We start from the raw sequence: 12,538 nt of genomic DNA on the forward strand, positions 1-12,538 counted from the left end.
CCTTTCCCCTTCTCTGGGGATCCATGTATGTATCTCTTAGGATCCTCCTTGTTTCCTAGCTTCTCTGGCAGGGTGGATTGTAGGCTGCTACTTCTTTGCTCTAGGTCTAAAATCCATACATGAGTGAGTACATGCCATGCTTGTCTTTTTGTGACTGGGTTACCTCACTCAGGGTGGTTTCTTCTAGTTCCATCCGTTTGCTTGCAAATTTCAAGATTCCATTGTTTTTTTTCCTGCTGTGCAGTACTTCATTGTGTAAATGTATCACATTTTCTCCAACCATTCTTCAGTTGAGGGGTATCTAGGTTGCTTCCAGGTTCTGGCTATTACAAATAATGCTGCTATGAACATGGCTGAACAGATGTCCTTGTATGAATGTTCATCTTTTGGGTCTATGCATAAGAGTGGAATTGCTGGATCTTGTGGTAGACTGATTCCCATTTTCCTGAGGAACCCCCATACTGATTTTCAAAGTGGCTGTATGAGTTTGCACTCCCACCAGCAGTGGAGGAGTGTTCCCCTTTTTCCACGTCCTCTCCAGCATAAACTGTCATTGGTGCTTTTGATTTTAGCCATTCTGACAGGAGTAAGATGGTATCTCAGAGTTGTTTTGAGTTGCATTTCCCTGATGGCTAAGGATGTTGAGCACTTTCTTATGTGTCTTTCAGCCATTTTCAATGTATGAACTTTTTATATAGAGATGTTGTCAATACTGATATTTGTTAAAACTCGGGGAACAAGTGTGTTTTTTTGTAAATAACTGAAGTATGTGCTAAATAACTCAAGCCATTGTTAATGCAGCTCTACTATGAACACAACAATAAGAGAATTTATACAGGTAAATAATTGAATTTCAGAAAGCAAGAAAAACATATAAAGGGAGGAAAATATTAGAGCAAAAATTTAGAAAATGAATGCAGTTAATTGTAAAGAGTTTTCTACAAATATAGATCATGAAGTTTTATAATACCCACTTGAAGTCCTAATTACAACCAAAATTGAAGAGTTCGAGGGATCAATTAACATAATTGTGTGTCATTCTTCAACTGCTCTTAGTGGTCTCAGAATGAGAATTCAATTAATCATATAAAAGTAGTTCAATTTTAGGCCCCTGATAGAGGCAGAGAGGAATGCTCCATGAGGAAGAAGTAGAAAACCAAGCGGAAGTGAACTTTATGAACATGAAACAATGAGAGTAGCAATGAAAGTTCTGGTCAGAAAGCAGGAATTTTGCAACAGAGGGCCTCCTGCGAGCCATTTGGAGTGATTAGCAGGTCTGCAGTTGATCATACTTGTGAGGATCTAGATGCATAAGGGATAAAAAGTCCAGGGAGATGTTAGGTCAGAGTCCTAAGTCTGGTGTTTGTTTCTGATTAATAACATGCTATTTAACTATAAGAGATAGCATCACAGTCAGCCACTTGGGTGAGAGAAAGGGAGTCTAATAAAAGGAAATGGCAGAACTGACACAAAAGCTGAAGGGCAGATTGAATGTGGAGTGGTGGATAGAGCAGACTCCCCAGGGGTTTCCCACTTCTCCTCAAAGGAACCTCATTCTATCTGTCTATCTGTCTTCATATTTGAGGCCTATCTCATTCTGTGTTGAATGAAGGCCACATTTCTTTTTCTTTACTTTCTTTCTTTCTTTCTTTCTTTTCTTTTTTTTTCTTTTTTTTTTTTTTTTTTTTTTTTTTTTTTCAGGGTTTCTCTGTGTAGCTTTGGAGCCTATCCTGGCACTCGCTCTGGAGACCAAGCTGGCCTCGAACTCACAGAGATCTGCCTGCCTCTGCCTCCCCAGTGCTGGGATTAAAGGCATGTGCCACCAATGGCAGCTCCTTTTCTTTTTTCAATGATAATTTTTTCATACTTTATCACAGAACCATGATTTAAATTTAGTATATTTTAATCACAATGTCTACCTTTTTTTCTTTTTTTAATTTAAATTAGAAACAAACTATTTTTACATGTCAATCTCAGTTCCCTCTCCCTCCCCTCCTCCCCTGCCCCCCACCAACCCACTATCCCAAACCCTTTCTGTTCCCCAGGGAGGGTGAGGCCTTCCATAGGGGATATTTAAAGGCTGTCATTTGGAGTAGGGCCTAGACCCTCCCCTGTGTGTCTAGGCTGAAAGAATATTCCTCTCTGTGGAGAGGGCTTCCAAAGTTTATTTGTGTACTAGGGGTAAATACTGATCCACTACCAGTGGCACCATAGATTGCCCAGACCTCCAAACTGACTTCCTCCTTCAGGCGATCTGGTTTCTCAGCTATCAGTCTGGGGTCCATGAGTTTCCCCTTGTTCAGGTCAGCTATTTCTGTGGGTTTCTCCAGCCTGGTCTTGACCCCTTTGCTCATCACTCCTCCCTCTCTGCAACTCTATTCCAGAGTTCAGCTCAGTGTTTAGCTGTGTCTGTGTCTGCTTCCATCAGCTACTGGATGAAGACACTTAAGAAATCTTGTCCCTTTCCCCTTCTCTGGGGGACCATTTATGTCTCTCTTAGGGTCCTCCTTGTTTCATAGCTTCTCTGGCAGTGTGGATTGTAGGCTGCTACTTCTTTGCTCTAGATCTAAAATCCATATATGAGTGAGTACATACCATTTTTGTCTTTTTGCTAGTGGGTTAGCTCACCCAGGATGATTTCTTCTAGTTCCATCCATTTGCCTGTGAAATTCAAGATGAAGACCACATTTTTGACCTCTTCAGACAGACATATATTGTCATAACAACAGGGATAAAAAAAAGCCATTGAAGAAGTTTTTCAAGCAAATTCCCTGATGCTGTTATGTATATACTATTGATACATGATCAATGTAAGAATTTTTATCAAAGGTCCAAATGTTCAGCCCTCTTTTCACCATTATCTCTTGCTATCAGACTTGGTGGCCTGAGAACTGACTTTTAGAGGGTTTAATGATTGTTTTAGTAAGTCACTATGACTATAGCTAGAAGAATTCCCCAAAGAGTCCAGCAGTAACAGGATCAGATAAGAGAAACCAGAGCAACACTATCACAATTTACATTCACTAGTCATGCCTACCCAGCAGAGGAATGAGTGAATATAACTGAAATCAGCCAAATACAATTTAGATTAGCTGATCCCCAGCCAATTCTTAAATAAGTGAGCTATAATAAAATATGATTGTCATTATTAAGCTACAGAATTTTGAGTAGATCTGTTGATATGCAGTAATAGCTACCTACTCAGGCAGCATGTAAATAAGTCAATGCATGACAAACTTTCATTCTCAAGAATAAACTATTTTATTTAACCTAGGATTTGATATGAGCAACTGTGGGGATCAAAGCTTTAGGAATTCAGCATCATTGGTTGATTGTTAGTTCCATTCATGAAAATCATCATCAAAATGAATTTTAACTACCTGCTACAAAGGAATCCACAAAAGAAAACTCATTGTCAGGCATGACATTGAATGACTAAATTCTCAGGACTTGGAAGAGAGAGGGAGGAAGCTGAGTTTAGGACCAACTTGGGCTACACAGTGAGATAATAGCATAAAGAAGAAAGAAAGAAAAAAAGAAAGAAAGGAAGGGAAGAAGGAAGGAAGAAAGGAAGGAAGAAAGGAAGGAAGACACTCTGATCATTGCGTCCAGTAACTTATCCTGAATCTGATTTCTTTAAGTACTTATTTCCTACAGACTTAGGAATGAGGTGCAATGCATCCCTGACTTTTCTTCTCTCCAGTAATGGATATGAAAACTCAGTGTAGCACTTCTCTTTGCCGAGTCAAGTCTTTATAGCAAAAACCTCTTGCTTTCAGCTTTGAAATCACTTTTCCTCCCATCTCAGAATTCCAAACTCTATCCAGCAGTGCTGAGCTGAGATGGCCCCTCCTCCAGGAAGCCTTCCACAATTTATTACATTAGATGTGTGTTTATTCTTTTACTTGCCTCTAATGCTTAATTGATCAGTTTTTGAAATACCTTGGATTATTTCAAATACCTTGGAGACTGATGGAGGCAGATTCAGAGACCTATGACCAAACATTGGGCCTAGCTTGGCGAGTCCTGCTAAGGAGAGGGAAGAGGAATGATAGGAGCCAAGGGGATCAGGGACATCAGAGGACAGCCCACAGAAATGGCTAGCCTGGTTCATGGGAACTCACAGAGTCTGAAACAGCATCCAGGGAGCCTGAATGGAACCAACCTAAGCCCTCTGCATGTTTGTGACAGTTGTGTAGCTTGGTCTATTTGTGGGATTCTGAATTTCTGGGTAATGATGTTCCTATTAAAATATCTCATATATACAAATAATTAAAACTGATTTTACATTGAAAGGCGAGGTGAAGGTTCACACACAGGAGTACTTTGCAGTTTAGAGTAGGCTCTAACTTGAGTTGTTAAAATAAGAGTACTTGATTTTGATACTCTTTCAGATTTATAGAAGTTTGTTATGTATTTGAATAATCCCAAATCTAGTTGACTATAAAAGTAAATGTCAATTTGCTGGGTGGTGGTGGCTCACATCTTTAATCCCAGCACTTGGGAAGCAGAGGCAGGCAGATCTCTTTAAGTTCAAAGCCAGCCTGGTCTACAGAGTGAGTGCCAAGACAGGCTCCCAAGCTACACAGAGACCCTGTCTCAAAATGCAAAACAAAAAATAAGTGTATATTTGAGTCACAACAATACTAAGAACAAGACATGTGTCATCAGTGACAGTAGCTTCACTCACTAAAGCCTTCCCTTGTGACTTTTCCAGAACAGCTTTTAAATAACATTACACTCTTCAAAACTATAATAAACTAAATTACCATAGTTACAAGGAATTTAATGTAGAAAATTGGGACATTAACTGCATTTAAGCCACTTCAACTGTTTCACTAGGTATTTTAGTAAATGACTTTAATTATATAAAGAAAACAATAACACTTCCAATAGGAATATTTAATCACACAGAGTAGTCTAATATGTATTAAAATATATACTCATAGTATGTAAGTTTATATTGGTGTTAATCTTACATTTCCTTCTCTTTTCTTACTGCCAGGAATAAAGACATGTTAGAGGGGATGCTGGTCACTGTGATTAGGTCATCCTTCTCATTAAATAATTAATGAATTCATACTTAGTGAATCATTACACATGGGAGTTCAGCTCTTGCATATTACAGAGACACAGGCTGACAGGGGTCTTTTCTGACTATGTGTCTTCTATCACTTCTTTCCTCCACCTCCATCCTCCCTCCCTCCCTCCTCTCACCCTCTCTGTCTCCCTCTTTCTATCCCCCACTTTTTCCTCCCTCACACTTCACCTTCTATCTCTTTACTTCCATTCATTTCTTTATTTCATTAGGATATGAGTCTAGACCATGAAGAATAACATATCAATAAATTTTAATTGCAAAATGTAATATTGCTGGCTCCAAGCAAAATGTTGCATAGCAGATTTCTCAAGGTTACTTGTCTTGCCAGCAGTCTCATTTATCTGTCCCATCAGCCTCTGCTGACCACCATTCTATAATCTATGTCTACGAATTTGAAGTCAAATTCCTACAATAAATGGAGTAATGCAATATTTGTCTTTTGATGACTATCTTATTTTTACTTATATAATATAGACAAAGTAATATTCCATTTCATCTGTTCAATATTCTCTTTTTCCATTCATCCATACATGGGCAAATTATTTGTTCTTCTTACATCTTGGATATTAGAAATCATATCACAATGAGAGCACAGTGAAAATATCATCTCAAGATCTTCATTTGATTTTTTTTATAACTTTCCATAAGTAGATATCTGGGTGACATGGAAGTTCCGTATTGTTTTTTGCAATGGCTTCACCCTTTGCATTCTCACAGCAATGCATGAATTCCAAACAAATCACATAGGTTTCATCTCCCTGAATACTCACCTTTGTTTTATGCTCAATTCTACACTAATGGCTAACTTTAACTATAAACCAGAATCTACTATTTTTCTTCTAGATGACTGTGAAACAGTGGGTTTAAAAGAAGTATATATGGGCTTTCAATGGTTGGGCACAGGAAGTACCCCAGAGATTATACTTGCTAATTCTTCATCCAGAGGCAAGACAATGCAAAACAAGAGAGGTAGGTGAATTGTGAGGTCCTATAGATGAAGACCTAGGTAAGAAGAGACTATGAATACATTGGAACAAAGCCCAATGAAGCAGCCATGCAAGCATTACTAAATGCCCCTTCGAAGAATGAGAGTGATCTCCTTTTACCTTCCCTCTGTCTTGACAAGGTCTTAGAATTTGTAGATGCAGGTGTCAAAGTGTGCTTTTTATCTAGATAATAAATGCTGCAGAAAACCAAACTGATACATCATTGTAAGTATTTGCTTTGAATTGTAAGTCCAATAGCAGAAAGTCACTTGACTAACTTAATGTCTCATTACAATAAAATGTAGCACAATTTTAGTAATATCTTAAAAGAGTACAAAGCTGATGGAAGCAGTAGCAGAGAACCACAGCTAAGCCCTGAGCAGAACTCCTGGAATCCAGTTGTAGAGAGGGAGGAATGATGAACAAAGGGGTCAAGACCATGGTGGGAAAAGCCACAGAAATAACTGACCTGAGCAAGTGGGAGTTCACAGACCCTAGTCTGACAGCTGGAGAACCAGCATAAGACCAAACCAGGCCCCCTGAACATGGGTGTCAGTTAGGAGGCCTGGAAAGTCTGTGGGGCCTCTGGCAGTGGAACCAGTATTTATCCCTAGTGCAGGAATGTACTTTGGGAGCGCATTCCCCATGGAGGGATACTCTCTCAGCCTAGATACATGGGGGAGGGCCTAGGCCCTGCCCCAAATGATGTGACAGACTTTGATGTTCCCCCATGGAAAGCTCTCACCCCCCCCTGGGGAGTGGAGAGGGGGGTAGGATGGGGGTGTTGTTGGGCGGTATGGGAGGATGGGAAGGAGAAGGACCTGGGATTGATATATAAAAATAAAGTTTCTAATTTAAAAAAAAATTTATAAAAAGAGTACAAATATAAAAATCATAGGATAAGATCATGATTGCTTTAACTTTTGAAGAAACAAAGGCTTATATCAGACTCAAGTTTGATGGTTTAAAATGATGTGTTACCTCTCTGAAGTTCATGAGCCTTTCAGACATTGCTGCAGTTAACTTGTCCCCAAATGGCTCAAATGGGAATGGATACAGGCTTGAACTTCATGCCTTAGGATTGCTTTTTCTTACCATATCTCAATGATGAGACCTGAGTTCAGGGATTGGTGGAATCAGCATTGGCCCATCCAGTCTACCCTTATATCCTATCATATCTAACTCCCCCACCCCCATTTTTCAAAACAAGAACTCTGAATCTACTCTCCTTTGTTCAACCTTTTTCCTGACCATTACCAATAACATTGTAACCAACTCCGCTTAACAATGACAAATATCCATATAACTAGAGTAGTCTCTAAGGCTGGATCATATCAGCTAGCCACCTCAAAATTGTCCTGAGCAGTTTGTAGTGCAAAGCCAATCTTTAGGTGGTGTTTTCAGCTTAGTGTTGTTATCATAGTCCTGATGAAATTGTCATTGTGGGGTCCTATCATCCTTTTGGAGACTTCAAGGATGCTATTAAGCATGTAATGATTCACTGAAGAAAGCTTAAACATTGTAAATGTCTTATGCGGCAGATCTCAAAGAGGTTAAAGGATCAATATTTGTTATGTATATTCAGAGTACAAAAACTTAATTCCTGGTTACCTGATAGATTCTCAAACCTGAAATCATATATAGGAAGTCAGATGAAACCTTTTTCTCTAATTAGTACTCTATATGACCATTAATATCATGTCAAAAACATTATGTATATATTAATCTTATACATTTTAGATAATATTTATACATCAAGAAAAGCTTCAAAGACTCAAAATAGAACTAAAGGGATTATGAGAAATGGCAATAAAATAGTTCTTTAATTTTTGTTTTTCTTCTGTGCCATATCAGGTGGCTCTTCTGACACAAGACAGAGATTATTTTACTTTAACAAAAATGCTTGGGTTTAGTGAAGGAGAGAGTCACACTCCAACTCCAAAGCCAGCTTTATCTGATAACATTTTAAAATTATGGTGTTTAATCTCACTTCTCCCTTTTCTCTACTCTAGGTGATAGCAAGACAACAATCTTAGATGATTTAATTAAAGAAACAAATGTTATTTAGTTCCAGATGCTCCTACACGTTGGGGAATGCCAGATGATAGCACAAATAAGACATTGCAAAAAGCTCTGCAGTAAGAGACATCATACTTTATGGATGAGTAAGTCACTTGTAATACTCCTCAGTTATTGTGTCCCAGAGTTCAGAATATTATTTAATTATGCTATGGGATCACATTATTTTATGCACATGCTTAAAGATAAAGAAACACAGAAAGATTGGGATTGGGGGACAAATATAGATACTTTGTGGTGACTTGAACAGATATGGTTTCCATAGACTCATCTGCTTGAATGCTTAGCTAATAGGGAGTGGCTCTATTAGGAAGGGGGGCATTGTTGCAGTAGTTGGAGGAAGTGTGTCACTGTGAAGGTGGGCTTTGAGGTCTCCTATATGCTCAAACCACACCTGGTGTGACAGTCACTTTCTGTTGCCTGAGGATCAAGATGTAGAACTCTCAGCTCCTTCTCTAGCACCATGTCTATCTGCATGTTGCCTTGCTTCTCACCATGATGATAATGGATAAGTCAGTACCCCCGCCCATTAATGATTTTCCTTTATAAAAGTTGCTGTGGTCATGGTGTCTCTTCACAGCAATAGAAACCCTAACTAAGACAGGGTGAATGATGTAACACTTAAGCTTTAATGAATAAGGTAATTTTGACCTCAGTATAGGGTGGTAGGTAATTGTGGCTATTGTTTGTATTTACTGCTATTTTTAATTGCCTTATGCTTAGTAATTGCTGGCTACAAAGGCAAGAGCGTTCATACTGCTGCAACTCGACACTAAATAAATGAGTCTGTTTACCCTGTTGTGGTAACAAGACTGAGTAGGATAATAGATCCTTCCAGACATTGAAAAGGAGAAGAATACATGCAGCCTTCAATGATTTTTCAGCCAGGTCTGCATGCCAGGTCTAGTGGTTAGCTATGCCCTACTACTTTGCAAAACATTAGTGAGGTCTCACTTTCAGTGGGGTGGGGAGGAGGTGAGGGGGAGCAAGAGGAGGGGAAGGAGAGAAACTGTTTTTGGTGTGTAAAATGAATTAAAAATTTATGATAAAAATATATACTGAAAAGAATTTCTGTGTCAACACTAGGGGGCATGCAGGTAAGATTTTTTATATTGTTGTTTTGTTTCTCTTTGTACAGTAAACATAGGCAGGGGAGGAAACCTCCGGAAATGCTGTGACACAGCAGGCCCTTAAATGCCAATACTTCTTCCTGTTTTCGTCTCCTGGCTTTCTAAAGCCAGATTTTAATTTACTTACATAAGTACAGGCAGGATTTTCTCCTAACTATTTAACTGCTGATGATGACACATCCAGAGCTTGTCAGGACTGTTTATTGATTTAACTATTTATTGAGAAAGCAAATGAGAAAGGATAAGAGAGAAGGCTTTCTTAGACTTTCTGTGGCCTTTAGCAGAATAAGAACCTCTTCAGGAAAGTGGCAGGACTAGGAAGACACAGGCTGCCTAGTGGGACTTAAATCTGTAGCTACTTAATGGAGATTAGCAACTAGAGACATGGAGAAGAGCAGGACAGAGGAAAGAAGAAAGCAAATGCAGATAAAGCCTCATCATGTGAAATGTGCGGTCAAAGATGTGCTGGGTCCCTAAGTTTTCTTAGCTCATATTCTCAATTTAATCAACTGAGAATTTAGCATTCTCCACTGAAATTGACAGGACTGCTGTGAGATTTCTAACTGAAGGAAAACAAGTCAGGAGCCTCACCTCTGGTTTCCCCGAACATTACAGCAATGATGGGGCAATATAAAGGGTGCTTGAGACAAAGATCCCAAAGAGAAAAAACACTTTGCCATCACTTTACATGGATAAATATGGGGGTTTCTTCCGTTTTTCTGTCTAATGCATGCCACAAGAGATGCTTTTTGGTAATCTTTTTTTGAATTTCTGTGAACTTTAATCAATAAAACACCCATATGGATTAAGAAGATTTACATCTTAATAGGTGTGAAAATAATATGAAACAACAATTCATGAAAATCAAAATTTCATTGGATTTCAAACCTCTTCACTGGTTTTTTGGAGAGATTTCTCTTGGTGGGTAAGAGTGCTTGCTGCCTTCACAAAAGACCTGGTTTTATTTCCCAGAACCCACAGCAGCTCACAAGGAAGTATAATCCAAGTTCCAGAGCGTCTAGCACCCTCTTCTGGCTTCCACATACTCCAGCACTCACAAGCTGCTCATAAACTGGTGAAGTCAGGCACAGATGCTCAAAAAATGATAAATCATTAAAAAAAAAAAAATGTATTTCTGCCAAAACTTACACACACACACACACACACACACACACACACACACACACACACACACACACACACACGCGCGCGCGCGCGCGCGCACTAGATGACTACACTGAGACCACAAAACAACCTAACAGTTACAATACCTCTTTGTTTTTTAATATTAATTTTATTTTAATTAGAAACAATTTTATTGTACATATAATCCCACTTCCTTCTCACTCCCATCCTCCAGTGCCCCCCACTAACCACCCCATCCCATCCCATATCCACGCCACAGGGAGGGTGAGGCCTTCCATGAGGGACTATCAAAATCTGTCAAGTCATTTGGGGCAGGGCCTAGGCCCTCCCCTGTGTATCTACGCTAAAAGAGTATCCCTCCATGGGAAATGGGCTCCTGAAGTCCATTCATGCACTAGGGATACATCCTGGTTCCACTGCCAGAGGCTTCATAGACTGCCCAGTGCTTCCCCTAACTGACACCCACATTGAAGGAGCCTGATTTGGTCCTATGTTGGATCCCCAGCTGTCAGATTGGGGTCCATAAGTTCCCACTTGCTCAGGTCAGCTGTTTCTGGGGGTTTTCCCAGCTTGGTCTTGATGCCTTTGTTCAACACCCTTCCCTCTCTGAAACTGGATTCTAGGAGTTTTGCTCAGAGCTTGACTGAGGATCGCTGCTTCTGCTTCCATCAGCTACTGGATCAAGGCTCTAGGATGGCATATAAGGTACTCATCAATCTCATTATCAGAGAGGGGCATTTAAGGTAGCTTCTAGACTATTGCTTAGATTGTTGGGGTCAACCTTGTGGATCTCTGGACATTTCTCTAGTGCCAGAATTCTCTTTAAACCTATAATGGCTCTCTCCTTTCTTGCTCTCCTCTATTCTTCCTGCTCTCTCAGGTCCTCCTCTCTCCCCTTTTTCTCTCCTTCTCCTTCTCCTAACTCCCTCTCCCCTCCCCCATGCTCCCAATTAACTCAGGAGACCTTGTTCCTTTCCTCTTCTCCGGGGGACGATGGACCATGTATATCTCTCTTAGGGTCCTCCTTGTTACCTAGTTTCTCTGGCAGTGTAGATTGTAGGCTGGTACTGCTTTGCTCTATCTCTAAAATACATATATGAGTGAGTACATGCCATGTTTGTCTTTTTGTGACTGGGTTACCTCACTCAGGATGGTTTCTTCTAGTTCCATCCATTTGCCTGCAAATTTCAAGATTCCATTGTTTTTTTTTCTGCTGAGTAGTACTCCATTGTGTAAATGTACCACATTTTCTGTATCCATTATTCGGTTGAGGGGCATCGAGCTTGCTTCCAGGTTCTGGCTATTACAAATAATGTTGCTAGAAACATAGATGAACAGATGTCCCTATTGTAGGAATGTGCATCCTTTGGGTATATGCCTAAGAATGGAATTGCTGGATCTTGAGGTAGACTTGTTTCCATTTTCTGGAGAAACTGACGATTTCCAAAGTGGCTATACAAGTTTGCACTCCCACCAGCAATGGAAAAGTTTTCCCCTTTCTCCACATCCTTTCTAGCATAAACTGCCATTGGTGTTTTTGATATTGGCCATTCTGACAGGTATAAGATAGTATCTCTGAGTTGTTTTGGTTTGCATTTCCCTGATGGCTAAGGATGTTGAGTACTTTCTTAAGCATCTTTCAACCATTTTAGATTCCTCTTTTGAGAATTCTGTTTAGTTCTGTATCCAAATTTTGAGTTGAGTTATTTGGTGTTTTTGTGACTAGCTTCTTAAGTTCTTTATATATTTTGAAAATCAGCCCTCTGTCAGATGTGGGGTTGGTGAAGATCTTTTCCCATTATATGGGCTGCCATTTAGTCTTGTTGATTGTGTCCTTTGCCTTACAGAAGCTTCTCAGTTTTAGGGGGTCCCACATATTGTCATCTCAGTGTCTATGCTACTGGTGTTATATTCAGGAAGTGGTCTCCTGTGCCAATTCATTCTAGAGTATCTCTCACTTTCCCTTCTAAGAGGTTCATTGGGCTGGATTTATGTTGAGGTCTTTGATCCATTTGGATTTATGTTTGTGCATGGTGATAGACATGGCTCTATCTGTAATTTTCTAGCATGTCTGCATCCAGTTATGCCAGCACCAT

This window comes from Cricetulus griseus, chromosome 2 (genome assembly GCF_003668045.3).
Source record: "Cricetulus griseus strain 17A/GY chromosome 2, alternate assembly CriGri-PICRH-1.0, whole genome shotgun sequence".
In the NCBI taxonomy this organism is placed as follows: Eukaryota; Metazoa; Chordata; class Mammalia; order Rodentia; family Cricetidae; genus Cricetulus; species Cricetulus griseus.